The sequence below is a fragment of the Macaca fascicularis genome, chromosome 14 (genome assembly GCF_037993035.2).
Source record: "Macaca fascicularis isolate 582-1 chromosome 14, T2T-MFA8v1.1".
In the NCBI taxonomy this organism is placed as follows: Eukaryota; Metazoa; Chordata; class Mammalia; order Primates; family Cercopithecidae; genus Macaca; species Macaca fascicularis.
In genome coordinates, this window is record NC_088388.1 from 85,122,996 (window position 1) to 85,148,629 (window position 25,634).

Below are 25,634 nucleotides of genomic sequence, written 5' to 3' on the forward strand. Positions count from 1 at the left end.
CCCGGGTTCACACCATTCTCCTGCCTCAACCTCCCGAGTAGCTGGGACTACAGGCACCCACCCACCACCATGCCTGGCTAATTTTTTGTACTTTTAGTAGAGATGGGGTTTCACCGTGTCAGCCAGAGTGGTCTGGATCTCCTCACCTCATGATCTGCCCACCTCGGCCTCCCAAAGTGCTGGGATTACAGGCATGAGCCACCACACCCGGCCAAATCTTAGAAATTGAGTAACTTTCCAAAATCCCACAGATAAGTAAGTGGCAGAAGCAAGATTTAAAAAATAATTCTCCTTCCAATACTCTACCCAGACCCTTTAGCCAGTACTTGAAGCAGCTGCCAATATAGACTAAATTTATTCAACAGATAGTTCTTGCCTGCATACTATGTGCCAGGGTTTTCTAGACGCTAAGATAAAATAATGTGCAAGACAAACAGAGCCTCTGTTCTTAGAGATCTTAGTCTGTAAGTGGTAACAAAGGAGAAAATAGGTAAAAGTATGCTGCACCTGAGGAACCTTAAGTCGTCATCAATGACTTAAGAAAGTGGCAAAGGCATATGGAAGAGAAAATTGACCAGAATTTTTACTTTTATTATTATACTTTATTATCTAAATTATAATCTTTTGATATTAAGCTAACTAAACTGATATAAACACATGGCAAACCCTTCCTTCCTCACCTTTCTGTGTTTACACTTCCTGATGCTGCCAGTCAGTTAGAGATCATAACTTCACATAACCTTACAAAGGTAAGGACTTTTCTTTGTAACTAAGTTCCCTTGCTAGAACCTCTAAACAAATAAAGTCATGTGCCGCATGACATTTCAGTCAACAATCACCACAGATACAGGGGTGGTCCTATAAATTATAATACCCTGTTTTTGCTGTATCTGTTCTATGTTTAGATTTATGTTTAGCTACACAAATACCATTTTGTTACAGTTGCTTATTTAGTACAGTAATGTGTGGTACAGGTTTATAGGCTAGGAGCAACAGGCTATAATATATAATCTTCGTGTGTAGTAGGCTATACCATCTAGGCTTCTGTAAGTACACTCTGTGATGTTCACAAACCAACAAAATTGCCTAATGACACGTTTCTCAGCACTTTTCCCCATTGTTATGTGATGTATGACTGTATTCTACTTCCAACTGCAGGAAACTTATTCAGACTCCCAGTATATGTATTTGTGACAACAATAATAATATGTGACTTTGTTGATTACTTACCCTGTTCTAAGCACGTTACATACATTATCTCAGTTACACCCTAAAACCTCATGACCTTAAGTGGCAGAGACAGCAAACTGTGTCCTTTCCCCCTTGAGCACAGAGTTAGACCACATTTCCCAGCCTCCTTTGCAATTAGTTGGGATCTTGTGACTGACTTCTGTCCCAGAGAATGTGGACAGAAATAATGAAAGCCATTTAAGTCTTGACCCATAAGGCCTCAAAAACCTCCTACACATGCTCCATATTCTCTTTCTTTCCCTTCTTACAGGCTGAATGAAGACTTCAGAGAATCTAGAGGAGGTCAATACCACAAAATGTAAGAAGCCTGGGGTCACAGATGAATCCTTGGAGGAATGCTGCCCGTGAGAACTGCATGACCAGAAACATAAATTATGCTGCCGAGCGCAGTGGCTCATGCCTGTAATCCCAGCACTTTGGGAGGCTGAGGCGGTGGATCACCTGAGGTCAGGAGTTAGAGACCAGCCTGACCAACATGGCGAAACCCTGTGTCTACTAAAAATACAAAAATTAGCCGAGCATGGTGGCATGCGCCTATAATCTCAGCTACTCAGGAGGCTGAGGCAGGAGAATTGTTTGAACCCTCGGAGGCAGAGGTTGCATTGAGCCAAGATTGTGCTGCTTCACTCCAGCTTGGGCGAAAGAGCAAAACTCTGTCTCTAAATAAATAAATCCCCTGAGATTTTTGATGCTGTTTGTTACAGTAATCAGCTACCCTACCTAATACACTTCTTTTCTCTCCATTTTACTGATAAAGAAATTAAAGCTTAGGAAAAGTAAGTAACTTGCTTAAGCTTGCTCAGCTGTTAGGTTGGGGAAGTAGGATTAGAGCTCAGGTCTACCTAACTTTACAGCTGGGCTCTCACTGCTTGTGTTCCTCGTGGAACTATTTCATGTACTTCTAAAATTTTCATAAAAATTCCATATGGCCCTTTACAAACTGCTACATCTAGCATGGCTACAAAAACAATAATCAGGGTAATCTCCAGCTTCTCTAACAGGTATGAGGCTCTCTTACTATCTTTAACACATTCCTGCCACACTTTCCTTTCTTTCAGATATATTACTTTAAAAATTTCAAAGTAACATTATATTTGGACTTTTTTAGTTATTCAGAGATGATGTCTAGACTGGTTGTTAAATACAATCCATCCCTTGAAAGGGAAAATTAGCCAAACCTTGACCCTGAATCATCATAAAAAAACTCTAATTAGGCATGGTGCAGTGCCTCAACTGTAATTCTGGCACTTTGGGAGGCCTCAGTGGTAGGATCACTTGAGTCCAAGAGTTAGAGACCAGCCTAGGCAACATAGCGAGACTCCTTATCTACCAAAATTTTAAAAACTTAGCCAAGTGTGGTGGTGTGCAGCTATAATACCAGCTACTTGGGAGACTGAGGCAGGAGGATAGCTTGGGCCCAGGAGCTTGAGGTTATAGTGAGCTAAGATTGGGCCACTACACTCCAGCTTGGGCAACAGAGTGAGCCCCTGTCTCAAACACACATGCACACACACACACACACAACCTCTCTATGAAGTAGAACAAAATTAGTACACATGAGATGTTAACATACCTGGGGGCCATTTTTCTCTGTAACCTAAGAGGATGAATCAAGTAAAAATGTGTTAGAACATGCAACATTGAACTAAAATGAAATCAGAAGCTTAATGCTAATGTTAATATTGGGATATTGAATTTTGACCAATAGGTATCAGAAAAATGAAGGATATTTCTTAATTCATTTCAAGTAATGGGAGATATACTGGATTTGGAGTCAGACACATTAGATCTTGAACTTAGGTTCAAAACTCTGGGCAAGTTACTCACTTTCTAATACATAACACAGGGATAATAGTAAATATCTTGCAGATTTCCTGTTAGGATTAACATAATGTATACAAAAAAACTAGTAAAATGCTTGACACACAGTTGTCACTCCATAAATAGGATTAATCAACATTTACCCAGGATTTGCTATGAGCAAAGCACTCTGCTACATTCTCAGGATACAGAGATGACTTAGACAAAATGCCAACACAGTATGTTAAGTACTATGATAGAGGTGTTGCATACAGTATTAAAAGAACAGAGAAAAGGAACCCTGAATTCTGCTTGGAGCAATCAGTGAGGGTTTCCCAGGGGCATAAATTGCCATGTTCTTTATATGTTTATCCTTTTGGCTTTGCATCTTTATCCTCTTGGCTATTTTATTCCCCCTCTTCTGGAGTAAGGTCCTTGATTGTTAATGAACACCTTTGTCCTTTACTCATGGTATTCCTAAGGCATTCGACAACAAATACGGGACCAATTCTTCATACAGCAGTAAGGTTGAACAAACCCTACCCAAATTAAAGGGGAAAAGACACTTGATTATATAAGGAAGACCTAAATGGATTATGGCACATGCTTTCATTGTCCACTTTTGAAAACCTGGGACTATGGCTTTGAAATGCCTTGTGAACTCTATAATCATTTTTGTCTTAGTGTCTGTCTGCATTGCAGTTACTAGATAAATGATCATCAGAGTCTTAGATGCTGCTGCACATCCATTGTTAAACTAGATAATTTACAGATGATCATTCAACAAAAGGAATGAGAAGGTTTCATAAAGAGGTCAAAAAAACTACCATGAAAAACTCAATATACCATTGCAACTTATTAAATAGCAATGCAGATCTGGACTGATGTTCCAGGTAATAATGGTATTTCTTCCAGCTTGGGTTGAAGATTGGCTGAAAGAAAGGAGACTGAGAAATGAAGCAAAAACTATAATGATTTGCAAAATGAATCAACTGTACCATTCCATGACATGCAACACAAACACAAAATTGAAGCCCTTATTGTTCTAACGCCAACTTGCTTAGAGACTTACAAGTTAAACCACAGATGAACTGATTTAATGTAACTCTGCACACGCATATGTTCTATAGCTCATCTAGTTAACAAATTTAAACCAATCTCTGCACTGGCTACTAATGTCAGCCATAAATCCCCCCATGATTAACACCAGCCTCCTCTCAAATCCTGTAAGTAATACCTTTTCCTAACTCCCCCTTTTGAGACGTTACTAAAATTTTGTTATGGTGATGCTTCTCCTTATTAGTAACTTTAATAAATCCAGATTTTTATAATTAGCAGGTTTTCTCATGGTTTTTGTATGGAGATGGCAGGCTAAATTGTGTCCCCTCCCTGCCAAAGATGGCAGGTCCTAATGCCTGAAACCTATGGCTATATTTTACATGGTAAAGAAATGTTGGCTAGGTACAGGGCTCACGCCTATAATTCTAGCACTTCGAAAGGCTGAGGCAGGTGGATCACTTGAGGTCAGGAGTTTGAGACCAGCCTGGCCAACATGGTGAAACCTCATCTCTCCTAAAAATACAAAAATTAGCCAGGCATGGTGGCACACACCTGTAATCTTAGCTACTCGGGAGGCTGAGGCAGGAGAATCACTTGAACCTGGGAGGTGGAGGTTGCAGTGAGCTGACATCGCACCACTGTACTCCAGCTGGGTGACCAAACGAGACTGTGTCTCAAAAAAATAAATAAATATAAATACAAAAATTAACTGGGCGTGGTGGTGCATGCCTGTAATCCCAGCTACTCAGGAAGCTGAGGCACAAGAATTTCTTAAACCCGGGAGGTGGAGGTTGCAGTCAGCTGTGATTGTGCCACTGCACTCCAGCCTCGGTGACAGAGCAAGACTCCGTCTCAAAAAAGAAAAAAAAAAAAGAAATGTTGCATTGCAGATTTAATAAAGTTTAGGATGGGGAGATTATCCTGGATTATCTGGGTGGGACCAATGTAATCACAGGGTACTTATAAGAAGAACACAGGCAATCAGAGGGAGGAAAAGGCTATGTAATAACAGAAGTAGAGATAGTGATATCGCCTCAATCCAAGGAATGCCAGTCACACCTAGAACCTGAAAGAAACAATGAATAGATTCCCTTTGGAAACTAGAAGGAATCATCCTTGTCCGCATCTTGTGTTTGGTCCCACTAGACTTATTTTAACACTAACATAAAAGAAGGTAACTTCTGGAGGTTAGAAGTCTAAAATCAGATAAAAGAATAAATTTCTATTGTGTTAAACCACTATGTTTGTGGTCATTTTGTTGCAGCAACAAGAGGAAACTAATACAGGGAGATTTGGCAGCAATTTGCAAAGTACATTCTTGTTGCTGTGTAGAGAATGGAATGTAAAATAAGAATAGAAGCAAGAAAAATAGCAAAGAAGGAATTGTTGTAGACCAGAAGAGCAGTGATCTGACTTAAATTAGGGTGGTAGGCATGGAAGTCAAAAGAAGTAGATAGATATATGTTGAATAGAGAATCAACAGAATTTGCTGGTGGATTGAATGGTAGAAAGTAGAATCTGGGTACAGTTGCTCAAGTAAAGACTATGAAAGGATGACTCTTAGGATTTTGGACTGAATAACTGTGTGAATGGAGAATAAGGACAGACGAAGTTGGAAGGAAGATAGCTTATATGCCACAATTAAAAAGAGCCTGGATATTGTCCTGAAGGCAAGAAGATTGAAAGATGCTAAGGACAGAAATGATACGAGAACTAACTGATCTTTGTGGAACCTCTCATACTTGAAATTCAATTAGTCTTTTAAATGATCCCCTGAGCCAGAAACCAGGATTCCATCTCCTTCCTTTACCTGTATAATGTTTTGGTTTTTAGTTCAATTACAGCCTTGTTATGAGATATCAAGAAAGTTTTGGACAGCTAAATTTTACATTTTATGGTCTTCATTAGGCCTAATTCACAGTGGGATTACAGAAGATTAGAAAACAAAAAGCTCATAAAAATAGTTGTACTCCTTTATAACACTTATCCCAAGGGCAAGATCAAAATAAAACTAGCTGGTGGATAGAGTATGATAGTGGCATTAGAAATAAGGAGAAGGCTATTGATTCTAGAGGTGAAAATGCATAGGAGTTGGCAAAGAGATTGCATGAAATGGATTAAGGAGAATGCAAATTTTAGGTTGATTCCTAAGTTTCCAGTTGTATCATGATGCTATTCACTAAAAAGGAGAATCCTGGAGCAGGGGGAAGTTGGAAAGGTAGCAGGGAAAGAATGTTGTATTCAGTTTGAACATACTGATTTTTTAAATTAATAAACTTTTTTTTTTTAGAGAAGGTTTAAATTCACAGAAAAATTGAGTGGAAAATACGGACAGTTCCCACATAGCTCCTGTCCCAACACATGCACAATCTTCACCACTGTGGACATCAGGTGCCACAATTGTACATTTGTTACGATCAGTGAACCTACATTGACACATCATTGTCACTGAAAGTCCATTGTTTACATTAGGGTTCAGTCTTGGAGTTGTACATTCTATGGGCTTTGACAAATGTATAACATGTATCCACCATTATAGAATCATACAGAATAGTTTTACTGACCTAAAAATTCTCTGTGCTCTGCCTATTTATCTCTCCCTTCCCCAACCTCTGGCAATCATTGATTTTTCACTGTCTCCATAGTTTTGCCTTTTCCAGAATATCATATAGTTGGAATCATACAGTATACACCCTTTTAAGATTGGCTTCTTTCACTTAGTAATATGGAAGTAAGATTCTTCAATGCCTTTTCCTCAATTGCGAAATAGCTCATTTCTTCTTAGTACTAAATAATATTTTGTTATCTAGGTGTACCACAGTTTACTTATCCATTCACCCACTGAAGGACATCTTAGTTGCTTCCAAGTTTTGGCAATTATTAATAAAGCTGCTATAAACATCTATGTGCATCTTTCTGTGTGGACATAAGTTTTCTTTTCCTTTTTTCCTTTTTTTTTTTTTTTTTTTTTGAGACCGAGTCTTGTTCAGTTGCCCAGGCTGGAGTGCAATGGAGCCATCTGGGCTCACTGCAACCTCTGTCTCCTGGGTTCAAGCGATTCTCCTGCCTCAGCCTCCCAAGTAGCTGGGATTACAGGCACCTGCCATCATGCCCAACTAATTTTTGTTTTTTTGTAGAGACAGGGTTTCACCATGTTGGCCAGGCTAGCCTCAAACTCTTGACCTCAGGTGATCCGCCTGCCATGGACTCCCAAAGTGCTGGGATTATAGGCGTGAGCCACTGCACCTGGCCGAACGTAAGTTTTCAGTTCATTTGGGTAAATACTAAAGAGCACAATTGCTAGATCGTATGGTAAGAATATGTTTGTTTTGTGAGAAACTGCCAAACTCTCTTCCAAAGGGGCTCCACCATTTTGCATTCCCACTGGCAATGGATGTGAGTTTCTGTTGCTACACATCCTCTTCAGCATTTGGTATTCAGTGTTCTGAATTTTGGGTCATTCTAATAGGTTTGTAGTGGTATCTCGTTGTTGTTTTAATTTGGATCTCCCAATGACATATGATGTTGAACATCGTTTCACCTGATTACTTACCATCTGTGTATCTTCTTTGGTGAGGTGTCTGGTCAGGTATTTTGCTCATTTTTAAATTGGCCTGTTCATTTTCTTATTGTTGAGTTTTAAGTATTCTTTGTATGTTTTCGATAACAGTCCTTTATCAGATGTTTATTTTGCAAATATTTACTCCCAGTCTATTGTTTATCTTATTCAATTTTACATTGTCTTTCACATAGTAGAAGTTTTTCAATTTTTTTTTCTTTTCTTTTCTCTTTTTTGTAAGACGGGGTCTCACTCTGTCACCCAGGCTGGAGTGCAGTGGCACAATCAGGGGTCACTGCAGCCTTGATCTCCTGGGCTCAAGTGATTCTCCTGCCTCAGCCTCCCCAGTAGCTGGGACTGCAGGCATGTGCCACCATGCCTGGCTAATTTGTTTATTTTTTGTAGAGATGGGGTTTCACTATGTTGCCCAGACTGGTCTCAAACTTGTGGCCCCAAGCAATCCTCCTGCCTTGGACTCCCAAAATACTGAAATTACAGACATGAGCCACCATGCCAGGCCAAGTTTTTCAATTTTAATGAAGTCCAGCTATCAATTATTTCATGAATCATGCATAGGGTTGAATCTAAAAAGTCACTGCCATACCCAAGGTCATTTAGGTTTTCTCCTTTGTTATCGTGTGGGACTTTTATAGTTTTGTGTTTTACATTTAGGTTTGCTGTGGTATGAATGTTCGTATCCACTCCCCAAAATCCTAACCCCCAAAATGATGGTATTAGGAGGTGGAGCCTGTGAGAGATCATTAGGTTACTGTGGGTGGAACTCTCATTAATTGGATTAGTACCCTTATAAAAGGCCCAGAGAAATTCCTTCCTCCTGCCATGTGAAGGCACAGTGAAAAAACAGTGATCTGTGAATTAAGAAGTGGACCTTCACTAGACATCAAATCTGCCGGTGTCTTGATCTTTGATTTACTACTCTCCAGAACTGCAAGAAATAAATTTCTGTTATAAATAAGCTACCCACTCTATGGTAATTTATTAGAGCATCCTAAATGGATTAAAGACAAGGTCTATGATCCATTTTTAAAATCCTTAATGCTGATTCTAGAATATAATCCATTTTGACTTAATTTTTGTGAAAGATATAAGGACTGTGTCTAGATTCTTTTTTTTTTTTCTTGCATGTAGATGTCTAGTTGTTCCAACAAAACTTATTGAAAAAACTATCTTTTCTCCATTGAATTGCCTTTGCTCTTTTGTCAAAGATCAATTGACTATGTTTATGTGGGCCTATTTCTGGGCTATTTTGTTCCATTAATCTCTTTGTCTATTCTTTTACCAATACCATGCTGTCTTGATTACTGTAGCTTTATAGTAAGTCTTGAAATCAGGTAGTGTCAGTCTTCTTCTTCTGTTCTTCTCCTTCAACAGTGAGTTGGCTGTTCTGGGTCTTTTGCCTCTCCGTATAAACTTCACAGTTAGTTTGTCAGTATCCACAAAGAACATGCTAGGATTTTGATTGGGATTGCATTGGGAAGAACTAGCATCTTGATGACATTGAGTCTTCCTATCCGTAAACATAGAATACTCCTCTGTTTTTTCAGTTATGTAATTTATTTGTAGTCTTCCTCATATAGACCTTGTACATATTTTGTTAAATCTATACCTATTTTATTTTGGGGATGTGCTAATGTAAACAGTAATGTATTTTCAACTTCAAATTCTACTTGTTTTTTGCTAATATATAGGCAAGTGGTTGATTTTTGTATATTAACATTGTATCCTACAACCTTGTTGTAATAGCTTATTAGTTCCAGGAGTTGGTTTGGTTGATTCTTTTGGATTTTCTGCATAGATGATCATGTCATCTGTAAACAAAGCCAGTTTAATTTCTTCCTTCCCAATCTGTATACCTTTTTTTTTTTTTTATTTTAATGCCTTAGCTAGGACTTCTAGTACAAAATTGAAAAGCAGCAGTGAGAGGACATCCTTGACTTGTTCATGATCTTAGTGGGAAAGCTTCAAGTTTCTCAGTGTTACGTATGAAGTTAGCCGTAGGGTTGTTGTAGATGTTCTTTATCAAGCTAAGGAAGTTTCCTTCTATTCCTAGTTTCCTGAGAGTTTTTATCATGAATGGTGTTTGGTTTTGTCAAGTACTTTTCTATATCTGTTTATATGATAATGTGAGCTTTCTTCTTTAACCTGTTGATGTGGTAGGTTACACTGATTGATATTTGAATGGTGAACCAGCCATGAATACCTGGAATAAGTCCCACTTGGTCATGTTTTATAATTTTTTATACATACTTTGATTCAATTTACTAATTTTTTGAGGATTTTTGCATCTATATCATGAGAGATACTGGTCTATCATTTTCTCATGAGGTTCGTCTGATTTTGGTATTAGAATTCTGCTGGCCTCATGGAATGAGTTAGGAAGTATTCTCTGCTTTTATCTTCTGAAGGAGATTGTAGAGAATTGATCTATTTTTTTCCCTTAAGTATGTGTTAGAATTCACCAGTGAACCCATCTTGGCCATGTTCTTTGTGTTTCAGAAGGTTATTAATTATTGGTATCATTTTGTAAATACATCTAGGCCTATTCAGATGGTCTGTTTTTTTCCTGTATAAGTTTTTGTAGACTATGTCTTTCACAATTCTTTTTCTTTTTTTTTGAGACAGAGTCACACTCTGTCGCCCAGGCTGGAGTGCAGTGGCGCGATCTCAGCTCACTGCAACCTCTGCCTCCCGGGTTCAAGCGATTCTCCTGCCTCAGCCTCCCAAGTAGCTAGGATTACAGGCATTCGCCACCATGCCCGGCTAATTTTTGTATTTTTAGTGGAGATGGGGTTTTGCCATGTTGGCCAGACTGGTCTCGAACTCCTGACCCCGTGATTCACCTGCCTCGGCCTTCCAAAGTGCTGGAATTATAGGTGTGAGCCACCACTCCCAGCCTCACAATTCTTAAGTTACTCCATTTCATCTAAGTTATCACATTTGTGAGCATAGAGTTGTTCATAATGTTCCTTCCTTTTAATGTCCCTTCTTTCATCTCTGATATTACTAACTTGTGTCTTCTCCTGTTTTTTTCTTAGCCTGGTTAGAGGTTTATTGATTTTATTGATCTTTTCAAATAATCAGCTTTTCATTTTTTAAATTTCTCTCTATTAATTTCCTGTTTTCCATTTCATTGATTTTTGCTCTAATTATTATTTTCTTCTGCTCACATTAGACTTAATTTGCTCTTATTTTTGTCATTCCCTAAGGTGGTGGCTTAGGTTATTGATTTTTAGATCTTTCTTCTTTTGTAGCATATGCATCCAGTGCTATAAATTTACCTCAAAGTACTCCTTTTGCTGTATCCCACAAATTTTGATAAATTATATTTTCATTTTCATGCAGTTTAAAATATTTTTTAAATTTCTCTTGAGTTTTTTTTTTTTTTTTTTTTGACTCGTGTTATTTAGAAGCGTTTTGTTTAATATCCAACTATTTGGGATCTTCCCACCTTCTATCGCTGATTTCTAGTTTAGTTCCATTTGGCCTGAGAGCAGATATTGGAAAATTTTTATTCTTTTAAATTTTTTAAGGTGTATTTTATGGCCCAGAATATGGTCTTTCTTGACAAATACTTTACATGAGCTTGAGAAGGATATATAATCTGTTTTTGTTGGATAAAATGGTCTGTAGATGTCAGTTATATCTAGTTGAGTGATAGTTTTGAGTTCAACTATATCCTTGCTGATTTTCTCCCTGCTGGATCTGGTTATTCCTAATAGAGGAGTATTACAGTCTCTAACTACAATAGTGGATTCATGTATTTCTCTTTGTAGCCGTATCCATTTTTGCCTCACATATTTTGATGCTCTACTGTTAGGCACATATAAGTTAAGTATTGTTATGTCTTCTTGGAGTATTGACCCCTAAAGGGGATAAATCATTATGTAATGCTCCTCTTTATCCCTGATAATTTCCTTGCTCTGAATTCTGCCCTGTCTGAAATGAATAATAGCTACTCCTATATTTTGATTAGTGTTAGCATAGTATATTTTTCTATATCACTTCATTTTTAATATGTATATTTCTTTATATTTAAAGTAGGTTTTTTGTAGACAGCATATAGTTGGAGCTTGGTTTTTGATCCACTCTGACAAGGTGTGCTTATTTTTTGCTTGCTTGTTTGTTTCTTTGAGACAGTCTCACTCTGTTGTCCAGGCCAGAGTGCAGTGGTGCAATCATGGCTCACTGCAATCTCTGCCTCCCAGGTTCAAGCGATTCTCCTCCCTTGGCTTCCTGAGTAGCTGGGATTACTCAGGCATGCACCACCATGGCCCCGCTAATTTTTGTGTTTTTAGTAAAAACTGGTTTTCTCCATGTTGGCCAGGCTGGTCTCTAACTCCTGGCCTCAAGCAATCTGCTGGCCTCAGCCTCCCAAAGTGCTGATATTAAAGGTGTGAGCCACTGAGCCTAGTCTGACAAGGTGTGCTTAGGCCACTGATGTTTACAGTAATTATTAATATAGTTGGGTTAATATCTACCATATTTGTTTTCGTGTTCCATTTATTGCCCTTATTCTTTGTTCCTATTTTTGTCTTCCACATGTTTTCTGCCTTTGTGGTTTTAATTGAGTGTTTTATGTGATTCTGTTTTCTGTCCTTTCTTAGCATATTGATTGATTATACTTGTTTTGCTTTTACTTTTGTAAGTGATTGCACTTACAAACTGGTTTGCTATATACATTTACAACTAATTCAAGTCTACTTTCAGATAACACTATACCACTTCACAGGTAGCACAAGTACCTTATAATAACAAAGTATTCCTAATTCCTCCCTCCTATCACTGATATTACTGCTGTCATTTATTTCACTTATCCATAGGTATACATAAGCATGTATATGTAATATACATATATAGTCAAATACATTGTTACTATTAATATTTTGAACAAAATGTTACATTAGAAAAATTAGGAATAAGAAAAATAAAATTCCCAAAGCTCTTCCTTTCTTTATATAGTTGCAAGTTTCTTACCTATATCATTTTCCTTCTCTTGAAAGAATTTCTTTTAGAATTTCTTGCAGGGCAAGTCTACTGGCAGCAAATTCCTTTCATTTTTGTTTGTCTGAGAAAGTCTTTATTTATTCTTCACTTTTTTTTTTTTTTTTTTTTTGAGATAGAGTCTTGTTCTGTCACCCAGGCTGGAGTGCAGGAGCATGATCTTGGCTCACTGCAGCCTCTACCTCCCAGGTTCAAGTGATTCTCCTGCCTCAGCCTCCTGAGTAGCTGGGACCACAGGCACCCACCACCATGCCCAGCTAATTTTTTTGTATTTTTAGTAGAGGTGGGGTTTTACCATGTTGGCCAGGCTGGTCTCAAGTTCCTGACCTCAACTGATCTGCCTGCCTTGGCCTCCCAAAGTGCTGGGATTACAGGCATGAGCCACCATGCCCAGCTCTTCTTTACTTTTGAAGGATAATTTTGCAGGGTACAGAATTCTAGGTTGCTGGTTTTTTTCCTTTCAACACTTTAAATATTTTGCTCCACTTCATTCTTGTTTGTATGGTTTCTGAGGTGAAGTCAGATGTAATTATAGGTAAGGTGTTTTTACCCTCTAGCTTCTTTCAAGATTTTTTCTTTATTTTTGATTTTCTGAAGTTTGAATAAATATGCTTAGTATAGTTTTGGTGGGCATTTATTTTGCTTAGTGTTCTCTGAGCTTCTTGGGTCTGTGGTTTGGTGTCTGACATTAATTTGGGGAAATTATTGCTTCAAATATTGCTTTAGTTCCTCTCTCTCTTTCTTCTCCTTCTGATATTTCCAACCTGTAAATTCCACTTTTTGTAGTTGTCTTACAGTTCTTGGATATTCTGTTGTGGGTTTCTTTTCTCCGGGAATTTTTTTTCTCTTTTTCTTTCATTTTTGGAAGTTTCCTTGTCACGTCCTCAAGCTCAGAGATTCTTCCCTCAGCCTAGTCCAGTCTACTAAGGAGTTCATCAACGGCATTCTTTATTTCTGTTAGTGTTCTTGATCTCTAGCCTTTCTTTCTGACTTTTTCTTAGAATTTCCATCTCTCTGCTTATATTTTTCCATCTGTTCTTAAATGTTGTCTACTTTTTACATTAGAGGCCTTAACATATTAATCATATTTGTTTTAATTCTCAGTCTGATAATCCCATAATCCATGCCATATCTGAAACTGGTTCTGATGCTTAAGTTTCTTCAAACTTGTTTTTTGTATAGTACTATTTTGTTGGAATCTGGACATAATAACTAGGTGAAAGAAATCCCGGTAAACAGGCCTTTAGTGATAAGGTTTGGGTAAAGTGGTAAGGTTTGGGGGGATGAAAAGCATTCTATAGTCCAATGATTTGATTCCAGTATTTTCTGAGCATGTGTACTTCCAGTCCTCCAGATAGGTTAGGCACTGAGAGTTTAGTCCCCCAGTAGATTAGGCTCTTGTGGTATCATATAAAATACAATAATCTTGTGTATAATACAAAAATATATTTGGTCTGTTCCTGTCTTCTGGCACAGAACTCCTAAAACCTTTGGAATTTCCCTTGGAATGATAGGAGTGCCTTTGTTATTCATAACAAGCCCCTCTCCACCATGTCTATATTTATACAAATAAGGTGGCTTAGGGTGGGGCCCTTAGATGGCCTCAGGATAGAACTGGTCTCTAGAAAGAACAAGTGATTAGAGGGTGAGAATTTTCAGCCCCACTCATCAACCTCTGGGGAGGGAATGGGGACCTGGAGATTGAGCTCTATCAAAACTCTTGAACAATGAAATTCAGAGAGCTTCTGAATTGGCGAATACATCCATGTATTGGAAGGGTGGTGCATTCTAATTCCACAGGAACTGAAGTTTCTGAGCTCAGGACCATTCTAGACCTTGCCCTGTGCATTTCTTTATCTGGTTGTTCACTTGTGTCCTTTATATTAAACCAGTAAATATAAGTAAAGTGCCTTCCTGAGTACTGTGAGCCATTCTAGCCAATTACTGAACCTGAGGAGGGGCTCATGGGAACCCCATATTTATTTATTCTTTTATTTTATTTATTTTGAGATGGAGTTTTGCTCTGTCACCCAGGCTGAAGTGCAGTGGCGCGATCTCAGCTCACCGCAACCTCTGCCTCCCAGAAAGAACCCCATATTTATAGCCAATCAGTCAGATGTATGAGTGCCCAGGGACTTCTGATAGGCATTTTAAATGGAGGAGGTCTTGAGAGATTGAGCCCTTAACCCTATGGCGCCTGAAGCTAACTCCAGGTAGTTAGTGTCAGAATTGAATGGAATTTGTTGGCATCCAACTGGTATCCAGAGAATTGGAGAATTGGTTGCTGGTGTTGGAAAAAAAATCCACTCAGATAAAACAGTTTCCCATGATGGTAGACCTTGTTAAGAAAGAAGTGCTCTATCATATTTAAAAATGGTTCCTTTTTCTCTTCCCCTGCAAGAAGCATGAGGGATTTTTCTCCAGTATTGACTGTGTGTACCTGGTAGAGCTTCAGGAGGTAAAACTCACAAAAGTGTTAGGGCCTCCTAGGACAAGGTCCCCCTGGAGTTTATAACTCGAAGACTTGTCCACACTGAACCTCCAGCAATTTGTTAATTATAGGTTAGGTTTTCCTACCCTGGCACTGGCTCCCTGTATCTGCCTGCCTGTCTTCAATTTTGGGGCAGCAGTCTGCCCTGTGACCTGTGACCTCGTTTTTTTTTTGACAGATCTAAGAAATGTTGTAGATTTTTTTGTTTGGTCAGCTTTTTTATTTGTTGTTAGGATGGAGTGGTGACGGTTTTTTGTTTTGTTTTGTTTTGTTTTTTGAGACGGAGTCTCACTCTTTTGCCCAGGCTGGAGTGCAGTGGCATGACCTCGGCTCACTGCAACCTCCTCCTCCTGGGCTCAAGAGATTCTCCTGCCTCAGCCTTCCAAGTAGCTGGGATTACAGGCGTGTGCCACCACACCTGGCTAATTTTCGTATTTTTAGTAGAGACAAGGTTTGACCATGTTGGCTAGGCTGGTCTTGGACTTCTGACCCTCCACCCACCTCAGCCTCCCAGAGTGCTGGGATTATAGGTGTGAGCCAGTATGCCTGGCGAGGGGTGACTTTTAAGCTACTTACATGCCAGAATAAAAACTGAAAGTCCTAGACATACTGATTTAGAGTTGTTCCTGAGATACCCAAATGGAACTGTCCAGTATGCCAAAGGATATTGATGTGGCTTTCAGTAAGCTGGAGATCAGACCCAAACACTGTGAGTGTGTAAGCAGTTGGTGAAATCATGCAATGTATGAAGTTAACCTGGGAGTGAGCTAAAGACAGTCCTGGGTAATTCCAACATTAAAGGGCAGCATACAATTTTGAATGAGCACTGAAGATATATAGTCACTCTCTGATAAAATTAAGTTTTCCCTGGTACCTTGTTATAGCTCATATAAATTTATCAAAGTTCATTACCTTTTACTCTTTTACACCCACACCTCCCACACCTCGTTTAACTAAAGCAATTATATTACATAATCTGCTCATCCTGGGGCAATTTTTAAGACGTAGACTTTTTAACAGTGGAATAAAGTATTTCCAACTATCTTTTAAATAAGGTTCTATAGATTAATTCAAATCTTTTGTTTAAACATATCACTTTAAAGCAAATATATTTTATTCCAGTTGGCAAACTAGAGAAAGTTTCAAGTACTGAATTCTAAACCTCCAGAAGTAGGATTAAAATTTTAGATGCTTGAGGATTCCAGGAAACAGCAACATTTCTGCATGCTACAGTAGAATAAAGGCTGGAGGGACACATCTGCCCAACTTTATGTTATAATTAAATCACTTTGTACTGACATAGCTTTAGTTTAGAAGAGAATGTTTGTGGGGATTTTTAATCAGATAAAAATAGGGCTGCTGTTTTCTCTATACCAATTAACATAGTTGACATTTAGCCAGATCTACCCTGGACACAGCAGGGGATGTACAGTTTGTCCTGGTTCTGTGGGAAATGGAAAATGCAGTACTTGGCACAAGAAAAATATGTGAACCCAAAAAAATGTCAAATATAGCAAGTCAAATTAAGTAAATTGATTTACTGAAGGGCAGTCTATGCTTTCGAGAGAAAAAAGCTGGAAGAAAGACTCTCTAGACTACTTTAAAAAGCTGAAGAGACCTTGAGTTTAACTATTAATATTATATGTTAATAAATGAGCATCTTTAGTTACAGTCATTTTTCTAGCACTTAAATATGCAATTTTGTGATGAGTTTAAGAAAGGAGGCCGGGCGCGGTGGCTCAAGCCTGTAATCCCAGCACTTTGGGAGGCCGAGACGGGTGGATCACGAGGTCAGGAGATCAAGACCATCCTGGCCAACACGGTGAAACCCCGTCTCTACTAAAAAATACAAAAAACTAGCCGGGCGAGGTGGCGGGCGCCTATAGTCCCAGCTACACAGGAGGCTGAGGCAGGAGAATGGCGTAAACCCGGGAGGCGGAGCTTGCAGTGAGCTGAGATCCGGCCACTGCACTCCAGCCCGGGCGACAGAGCGAGACTCCGTCTCAAAAAAAAAAAAAAAAAAAAAAAAAAAAAAAAGAAAGGAACCGGTAGTGGCTCATACACAGTATATGAAGACATGTTAAGGCCGGGTGCTGTGCTTCATGCCTGTAATCCCAGCACTTTGGGAAACCAAGGCAGGTAGATCAGTTGAGGTCAGGAGTTCAAGACCAGCCTGGCCAACAGGGTGAAACCTTATCTCTACTAACAATACAAAAATTAGCCAGGTTTAGTGGTACACACCTGTAATCCCAGCTACTCAGGAGGCTGAGGCAAAAGAATCGCTTGAACCTGGGAGGAGGAGGTTGCAGTGAGCCGCGGTCATGCCACAGCATTCTAGCCTGGGTGACAGAGCAAGACTCTGTCTCAAAAAAAAAAAAAAAAAAAAAGACATGTTAAAAATTTTTAGCACAGAAAGACTACTTACATGCCATCTAACCCATTCCGTCACTTACAGATGAGGAAAATTGATCCCAGGGATGTTAAACCGCTTTCATCAAGTCACACTGATTTGTTGCCCTCTCAGAACTTCTGCCACACATCCTTTGGCTCATGCATCAAAAACTTTATGAGAATATCGATGATATAGTAACATTTCAAATAACTACAATGCTTGAAGAACAAATAGTTTATTCTCGTTCATTTGAAATTCTGATTAATGTTTAGAAAGAAAAGTATTTTTATATTTATACCTTCTTAAAAATTTATCACAAGTGTCTTAGCTCATGGTAGCACCTTTATAAATAATAGGTTGAAAACATGAAATTGCTAATATTAGCTACGTTTTTTAACCACAAAAATAGCAAATTTTGATCAAGTGCGGTGGTTCATGCCTGTAATCCCAGCACTTTCGGAGGCTGAGGCAGGCGGATCACCTAAGGTCAGGAGTTCAAGAGCAGCCTGGCCAACATGACAAAACCCTGTCTCTACTAAAAAAACACAAAAATTAGCCAAACGTGGTGGTGGGTGTCTGTAATCCCAGCTACTGGGGAGGCTGAGGCAGGAAAATCCCTTGAATCCGGGAGGTAGAGGTTGCAGAGAGCCAAGATCACACCACTGCACTCTAGCCTGGGTGACAAAGTGAGACTCTGAAGAAAAAACAACAAGAAAGAAAGAAAGAATGAGAGAAAGAAAGAAGGAAAGCAAGAAAGAAAGAAAAGAAAGAAAGAGAGAAAGAGAAAGAAAGAAAGAAAAAATTTGGGGACTTGTACTAGTCAGCATCCAAAATGGATCTAAGTGACCTTTACCTCTTGGTATTCAAGTCCTTGTATAGCCCCTGCCCATGATGAACAGGAATACCTGTGCAACCAATAGAATATTGAGGAATTGAGGATGTTTGACTTCTGAGGGTAAGGTCATAAACAATATTGCAGCTTCCACTTTGCTCTTTCCTGGCTTACTCACTCTGGCAGGAATCAGCCACCAAGTTATGAGAACACTCAAACAGTCCAAGGGAAAGGTCGACGTGGCGAAGAACTCAGACCTCCCGCCAGCAGCCTGCACTAACTTGCCAGCCTGTGAATGAGCCATCTTGGAAGCAGATCTTCCCACACCAGAGTAAAGCCTCCAGAAGCCCTGACCAACATCTTGATTACAACCCCATGAGGCACGCTGAGCCAGAACCAACCAGCTAAGCTCTTTCCAAATTCCTGGCCTATGGAAACTATGTGAGATACTGTTTTTCGTTTATTTTTTTAGAGACAGAGTCTCCCTATGTTGCCCAGGCTGGGAGTGCAGTGACTATTCAAAAGTGCACAATCAGTACACTACAGCCTGGAATTCCTGGGCTCAAGACATACTCCTGCCTCAGCCTCCCAAGTAGCAGGGACTACCGGCACATGTCACAGTGCCCACTGAGATGCTATTGTTTTAAGTCACTAAGTCTTGGGATAATAGGTAACAAATATGGAGCTTTTACAAATACGTATCTGGGCCAGGCGCAGGGCCTCATGCCTGTAATCGCAGCACTTTGGGAAGCCAAGGCAGAAGGATCTCATAAGCCTAGGAGTTCAAGACCAGCCCAAGCAACATAGCAAGACCCTGTCTCTACAAAAATTAAATTGAAATAATTAGCTGGGTATGGTGGTGTGTGCCTGTAGTCCTTGCTACTAGGAAGGCTGAGGGAGAGAGGATCACTTGAGTGCCGGCATTTGAAGTTGCAATAAGCCATGATCGTGCCACTGCACTCCAGCCTGGGAGTGAGACCCTGTCTTTAAAACAAACTGTATATACATATATATACACACACACACATACACACAAGTATACATATGTGTGTGTGTGTGTATATACATATAATATATATATAGAGGCCAGGCATAGTGGCTCATGCCTGTAATCCCAGTACTTTGGGAGACTGAGGCAGGAGGATTGTTAGAGCCCAGAAGTTTGAGACCAGCCTAGGCAACATAGTGAGACCCCATCTCTACGAAAAAAAGAAAGAGGCTGGGAGCGGTGGCTCACACCAGCACTTTGGGAGGCCGAGGTGGGCAGATCAGGAGGTTAGGAGATCGAGACCATCCTGGCGAACACGGTGAAACCCCATCTCTACTAAAAAAAAATACAAAAAATTAGCTGTGCATGGTGGTGGGTGCCTATAGTTCCAGTTACTTGGGAGACTGAGGCAGGAGAATGGCATGAACCTGGGAGGCAGAGATTGCAGTGAGCCAAGATTGTGCCACTGTACTCCAGCCTGGGTGACAGAGCGAAACTCCAAGTCAAAAAAAAAAAAAAAAAAAAAAAAAGAAAGGAAAAATAAAATATAAGACTAGATAGTATTAGGAAAATTTACAGCATTACTATGGGGGAGACAGAGGAATGACATTTTGTTTGTTTTAAAATACGGTTTATAGTTCATGTGGTTTCCTTGAACCAATAAGACCCTTCCTAAATCCATTCCAGAGATTATTATTTTGGGTTTCATTTCCTTCTTAGAGAGCCCTCTAAGAATCTCTCCCTGCAAGGTGACTCAAGTTCACACCAATGTTTCTCTGCTTTGATCCTCAGTAAAACTTGTTGGACTTCACAGTTCATTCTTTTAGTATCTAATCTCTAATTGTTTCAAGTATGCATTGCTTATCTCTTCAATTAAATCAATTAGATTGTAAAATTCCTGCAGCCAGGACCACATCTTTTACTTGCTTTAGACCTTCAACATTGTTATCTGCTGGGGACACATTACATGAGTATCATTACTCATTTATTGATTGACCAAATTAATAGAATCGCTTCTTAACATGGTTTTCCTCCTTGAAGATCATTTTATCTTAGAAACCATTCTTTATTTCAACATGGATGTTTTTCTACCAAGAAAACCATACAGTACTTTAAAACACCCAAGTCTATCATATAATCCTCTTTGAGTTATTCATACTTCAGAAATGTGCTGAATTTTTTGCTATCACTTCATGACTTTCTCCAATTGTGAGGCTACTAATTTAATTATATTATTTTATAATTGCTAAAATACAAGTTAGGCAAAAAAGATCTTGCTGTGGTAACTGTGCATGGACTCTGTCTGAAAGGCCCACCCCTAACATTTGTAACAGTGGGACCAGATGATACATAGCAGCCTATACATCATGTGTCTAAATATTTCAAAGTCAGGTATCAAACTGTCAAACTTTTAGAAAAAAAAATAAGTATGTTCTCTTTTTGCTATCTTGACAAGTTTTCTTCCTAGTTATTTCTTCTCTGAATTTCAGTTTTGTATTTTCTGTTTCTATCTTGACCTTAACTTGTACTCATTCTCAAAGTCCTAAAAGATTTAAAAAAACCAAAGTGACTGTATTCAAAGTGTTCAAATATATCTTCCATCAAAAAATGTAAAGTAAATTCAAAAACTGGAAATTCCCATTATTTAATGTTTGAAAGGTATTTTTCTAAAATATTCAAAATAATCTCCTCCTGATCCTTTTGTAGTTCATGAGTGTAATGATTGAGTGTTCATGCACATGTGTGAGATATGCCACCCTTGAACCTTGTTACACTGTTGTCACATTACCCGTTTGACATGAAAAAAAAGAAACAAAAGAAGAATCTCCCTAAAATTTCTGAAGAGGAAAACAAGTTATAATCATTAAATATCAACTTCTTTTTCAGATTCATCATCTGCTCTGAAAATGTCAAAATTTTAAATCAAAGTAATTAAACAAAAATGTTTTAAAAATCTATTTGCATCTATTTAAATATTTTAATAACAATAAAACCATTTTTAATGATCACATTCAATGCCCATTCAGTGCCCAATGTAAAGAAATGGTATCATACTTCATACATGTTATGTATAACCTTCATATACACACACTTGAATAATATAAATTGTTTTATCTTAGAAAATATTCCTCAGCCACCATATTTAATTATTGCAAATAAAATACTAGTTCACAAGTAGTCAGGAAACACAAATTAAAACATGAAGAAGGCCAGGCACAGTGGCTCATGCCTGTAATTCCAGCACTTTGGGAGGGCTAGGTGAGTATATCACTTCAGGTCAGGAGTCTGAGACACCAGCCTGGCCAACATGGCCAAACCCCATCTCCACTAAAAATACAAACATTAGCTGAGTGTGGTGGTGCAGGCCTCCAGCTACACAGGAGGCTGAAGCAGGAGAATCACTTGAACCTGGGAGGCAGAGGTTGCAGTGACCCGAGATCGTGCCACTGCGCTCCAGCCTGGGCGAGAGTTAAGACTGTCTCAGAAAAAAAAAAAGAAGAAGAAAATGGATACTTTGTGTGTTGGAAAATGATACTGCATTACACAAAAATCTTTTGCACTCTTGCTAACTGAAAGATCTGAAAAGTTAGTCTCTTCTCCTACCTAGGTGCTTCTGTTATTCACATTCTCCTAAATTGCTCATGTTCATCTTCATATCTTGTGGTGGTATAATCCAGAAGATAGCACAGATGATGGACACAATTGCCTTTTCATTTAATGACATAGGATAAGAGACATAAAGAAGCATTTTCCTGGGCCTTAAATGCTATTAAGCATGAGTGGATGCTTAAGAACACACAGTCAATGCTAAGAGCCAGATCTTGAGTATCAGAAGTGCCCATGTATTGTTAAATAAATTTATTTTGCGGGGAGGCCGTGTATGGTGGCTCACGCCTGTAATCCCAGCACTTTGGGAGGCTGAGGCAGGTGGATCACGAGGTCAGGAGATCAAGACCATCCTGGCTAACAAGGTGAAACCCCATCTCTACTAAAAATACAAAAAAATTAGCTGGGTGTGGTGGCGGGCGCCTGTAGTCCCAGCTACTCAGGAGGCTGAGACAGCAGAATGGTGTGAACCCGGGAGGTGGAGCTTGCAGTGTGCCGAGATAGTGCCACTGCACTCCAGCCTGGGCAACAGAGTGAGACTCCATCTCAGGAAAAAAAAAAAAAAATTATTTTTTGCGTCGTGATATGTAGGGCCTTCTAAAGCACAGTGCCTAAGACTAGGGCCACTTTGCCCAGCTAGCAAGGTTGTACTATTGTATCAAAAGTTAATCACCAAAAGTCAGAAAATTTTTCTAGTCTCATGTATGATTTACAGATTAAATAATAATATTTTTTTTTTTCGTGGCAGTGTGTCACTCTGTCACCCAGGCTGGAGTGCAGTAGCATGATCTCAGCTTACTGCAACCTCTGTCTCCTAGGTCCTAGCGATTCTCCTGCCTCATCCTCCCAAGTAGGTGGGATTACAGGCATGCACCACCACACCGGCTAATTCTTATATTTTTAGTAGAGACAGGTTTCACCATGTTGGCCAGTCTGGTCTCAAACGCATGACCTCAAGTGATCTGCCCACCTCGGCCTTTCAATGTGTTGAGATTACAGGCGTGAGCCACTGTACGCAGCCCGAATTAAATAATTAAGTTATTCGTGGCGATAGAATAATGAGAGTGCAGACTCTGGAGAAATGGCGATTGGGTTCACATCTCAGCTTTGTCACTTAGTTGTGTGTCCTCGGGCAAGTTACCCAACTTTCTGTGCCTTAATTTCCTCAACTGTAAAACAGGGATAAAAATAATATCTTGAAGGATGGTTGCTATGCTTAAAAATACCAATCTTACTGAGGAAGGTGCTGAGAACAGTACATAGATCATAGCAAGATCTACATATGTATTGCTCTTACTGTATGTGCACTCTCCAAAGCATTCTGTAGAACCTAATCCACTCTTGGAAATAACACAATAATTAATGATAATTATAATAATTACAGTGTTTGAATACCTCCCATGTGCCAAGCACAGCATTTATATTATTTCATTTAATCCTCGGAACAACCCTGACAGGTAGGCATTAGTCTCAGTTCTCAGAGGAAGAAACTGAAATTAGGAAAGTTGAAGTAATCTGCTCAAAAGCACAGATAGTAAGTGACAGAGCTGAGCTTTAAATGGAAGTTTTCTGAATCTTAAACTTGTGCTCTTTCTACTGCATTCTTGGTGGACAAACCATGTTGCTTAATCCCAGATTCCTGGTTCTGAGATCCCAGAATACAATGATTCTGTTATTTGTAAAGATGAAAATTACAAATAATTTGTAATCACCAAACTGAACTCTTTGAGGGGACAGATTGTTTCCTTCTGCCCCCCTAGCACCATGCCTAGAACACAGTAGATAATATTTGTCCAAACAGTGATGATTAATCTGGAGTCAACAATATGCTAGGGAAATGAACAAACTTTTTTTTTTCTTTTTTTTTCTTTTTGAGACATGGTCTTGTTTTGTCACCTGGGCTGGAGTGCAGGGGCACAATCATGGTTCACCGTAATCTGGAACTCCTGGGCTCAGGTGATTCTCCTGCCTCAGCCTCCTAAGTAGCTGGGTCTACAGAAGCACACCATCATGCCCAGCTAATTAAAAAATTTTTATTTTGTAGAGATGGGGTTTCACTATGTTTCCTAGTCTGGTCTCGAACTTCTGACCTGAAGCAGTCCTCCACCTCAGCCCCCCATAGTGCTGAGATTATAGGTGTGAGCCACTGCACACAACCAAACATAACATTTTGTGAATTGACAGTCTATAGGTTCATTGAGACAGCTGCAGTACTTCCTCTACTTCATGTAACAAATTTTTATAAGTAATAATTTTTCAGCCTGAGCAATATAGTGAGACCCTGTCTCTAAAAACATTTTTTAAAAATAAATAAACCAGGCACAGTTGTGCATACATACCTGTAGTCCTAGCTACTTGGGAGGCTGAGGTGGGAGGATGGCTTGAGATGAGAAGTTTGAGGCTGCAGTGAGCTATAATTGTGCAGTTGCACTACAGCCTGGGTGACAAGGAAGAATCTTGTCTCTTAAAAATAATGATCATCATCATTTTTGAAATTCAGTTATACTTATGCCCTCTGTTCTTGCTTTAACATTTTTAACCATGACATATAGACCTTGACTCTCCCTTGAATTTTTGAAATGAAAACCGAGTTTATTCAAATTTCTTCTGGCTTTAACTATTATTCCCATGTTGCTTGCTAGAAAACAAATTACAGGATATTTGGAGATGTTTCCTTGTTTAGATTTGAATTGCCTGGGCTATTTTTTTTTTCTCAGAAAAATCTCATAGTACACACAGTTTCATACCAGCTTGGAACATGGTTATTTGGCCCATCTGCCATTTTAAATAACATTTAAATTTAGGTTTATATATTTTTAGGGATATGGTGGTGATGCTATAGAGTTTTATTCTGAGAGTTTCAGTTCTTCAGGAGTTCCACAACAAGCAACTTGCATGTAGTCTGAACAATGTCTTTAGATGCATTTCCCAGCGAGTTTTAGGGGAAAAAATTAAACTTCTCAAGTTCATCTCTCTTTTACTTGACCAGAGGAACAGCAATTTATTTACACTTGAGTTCAGATTAGGAAAAAAGAGGAAGGGGGTTTCAAGCAAACTCATACAGCTCAAGCGTCTGGCAACTGTTAACCAAAATGGTGGTGGAAAGAGAAGACTTGTGTCAGACAAAATCTCAAGTAGCTACTTCCTCATCCTTTCTTAGTGATGAAAACTTTATTTTGGCTGGGTTTATAGCCACTCGAAAAGAAAAGAAAAGAAAAGAAAAAAAAAAAAAACCCTTGCAGTTAGGTATGTAGGTATGTAGGTATGTGACTAAATTCTAACAAATGAGATGTCATTGAAATTGTTCTTTTGAATTTCCAGGAAGGCTCCTTAAAGGGAAATCATGCAGACAGATCATCTCCATCTCCTTCATTTGGGCTGGAAATAAAACATGATGGTTGAAGCGTGAGTAATGCTTCTGGGCTATTAGGTAGAAGCCATGTGGCAGAGCAATGGGGTAGAAAGATTCTGTGTGCATGATGATCATAAAACTGTTATACCAACTCTGGATGACTTACTTCTGGACTTCTTTTATGTAAGAGAGAAATGAATTTATATATTGTTTAAGGGCACTTATTATTCACTGTTTTCTCTTTCTCATCTATACCCAATTCCAAGAGACAGAAGGATCCA

At 39.0% G+C, this 25,634-nt stretch overlaps 1 long non-coding RNA gene and 1 other non-coding gene across 4 annotated transcripts in view; both read left to right on the forward strand.

Annotated features, from left to right (window-relative positions):
- The window catches only part of LOC135967224 (uncharacterized), a 99,339-nt gene that overhangs the window by 3,822 nt on the left and 69,883 nt on the right, over positions 1-25,634 (forward strand). For all 3 annotated transcript variants that reach the window (XR_010581212.2, XR_012423591.1, XR_012423590.1), the window contains exons 2-3: positions 1,502-1,549; positions 25,323-25,406. This is a non-coding gene — a long non-coding RNA (uncharacterized lncRNA). The remainder of the gene's footprint in view (positions 1-1,501; positions 1,550-25,322; positions 25,407-25,634) is intronic.
- On the forward strand, positions 21,090-21,193 carry LOC123568955 (small nucleolar RNA U13). The gene has a single exon (XR_006692505.2). It is a non-coding gene; the product is annotated as a small nucleolar RNA U13 (small nucleolar RNA).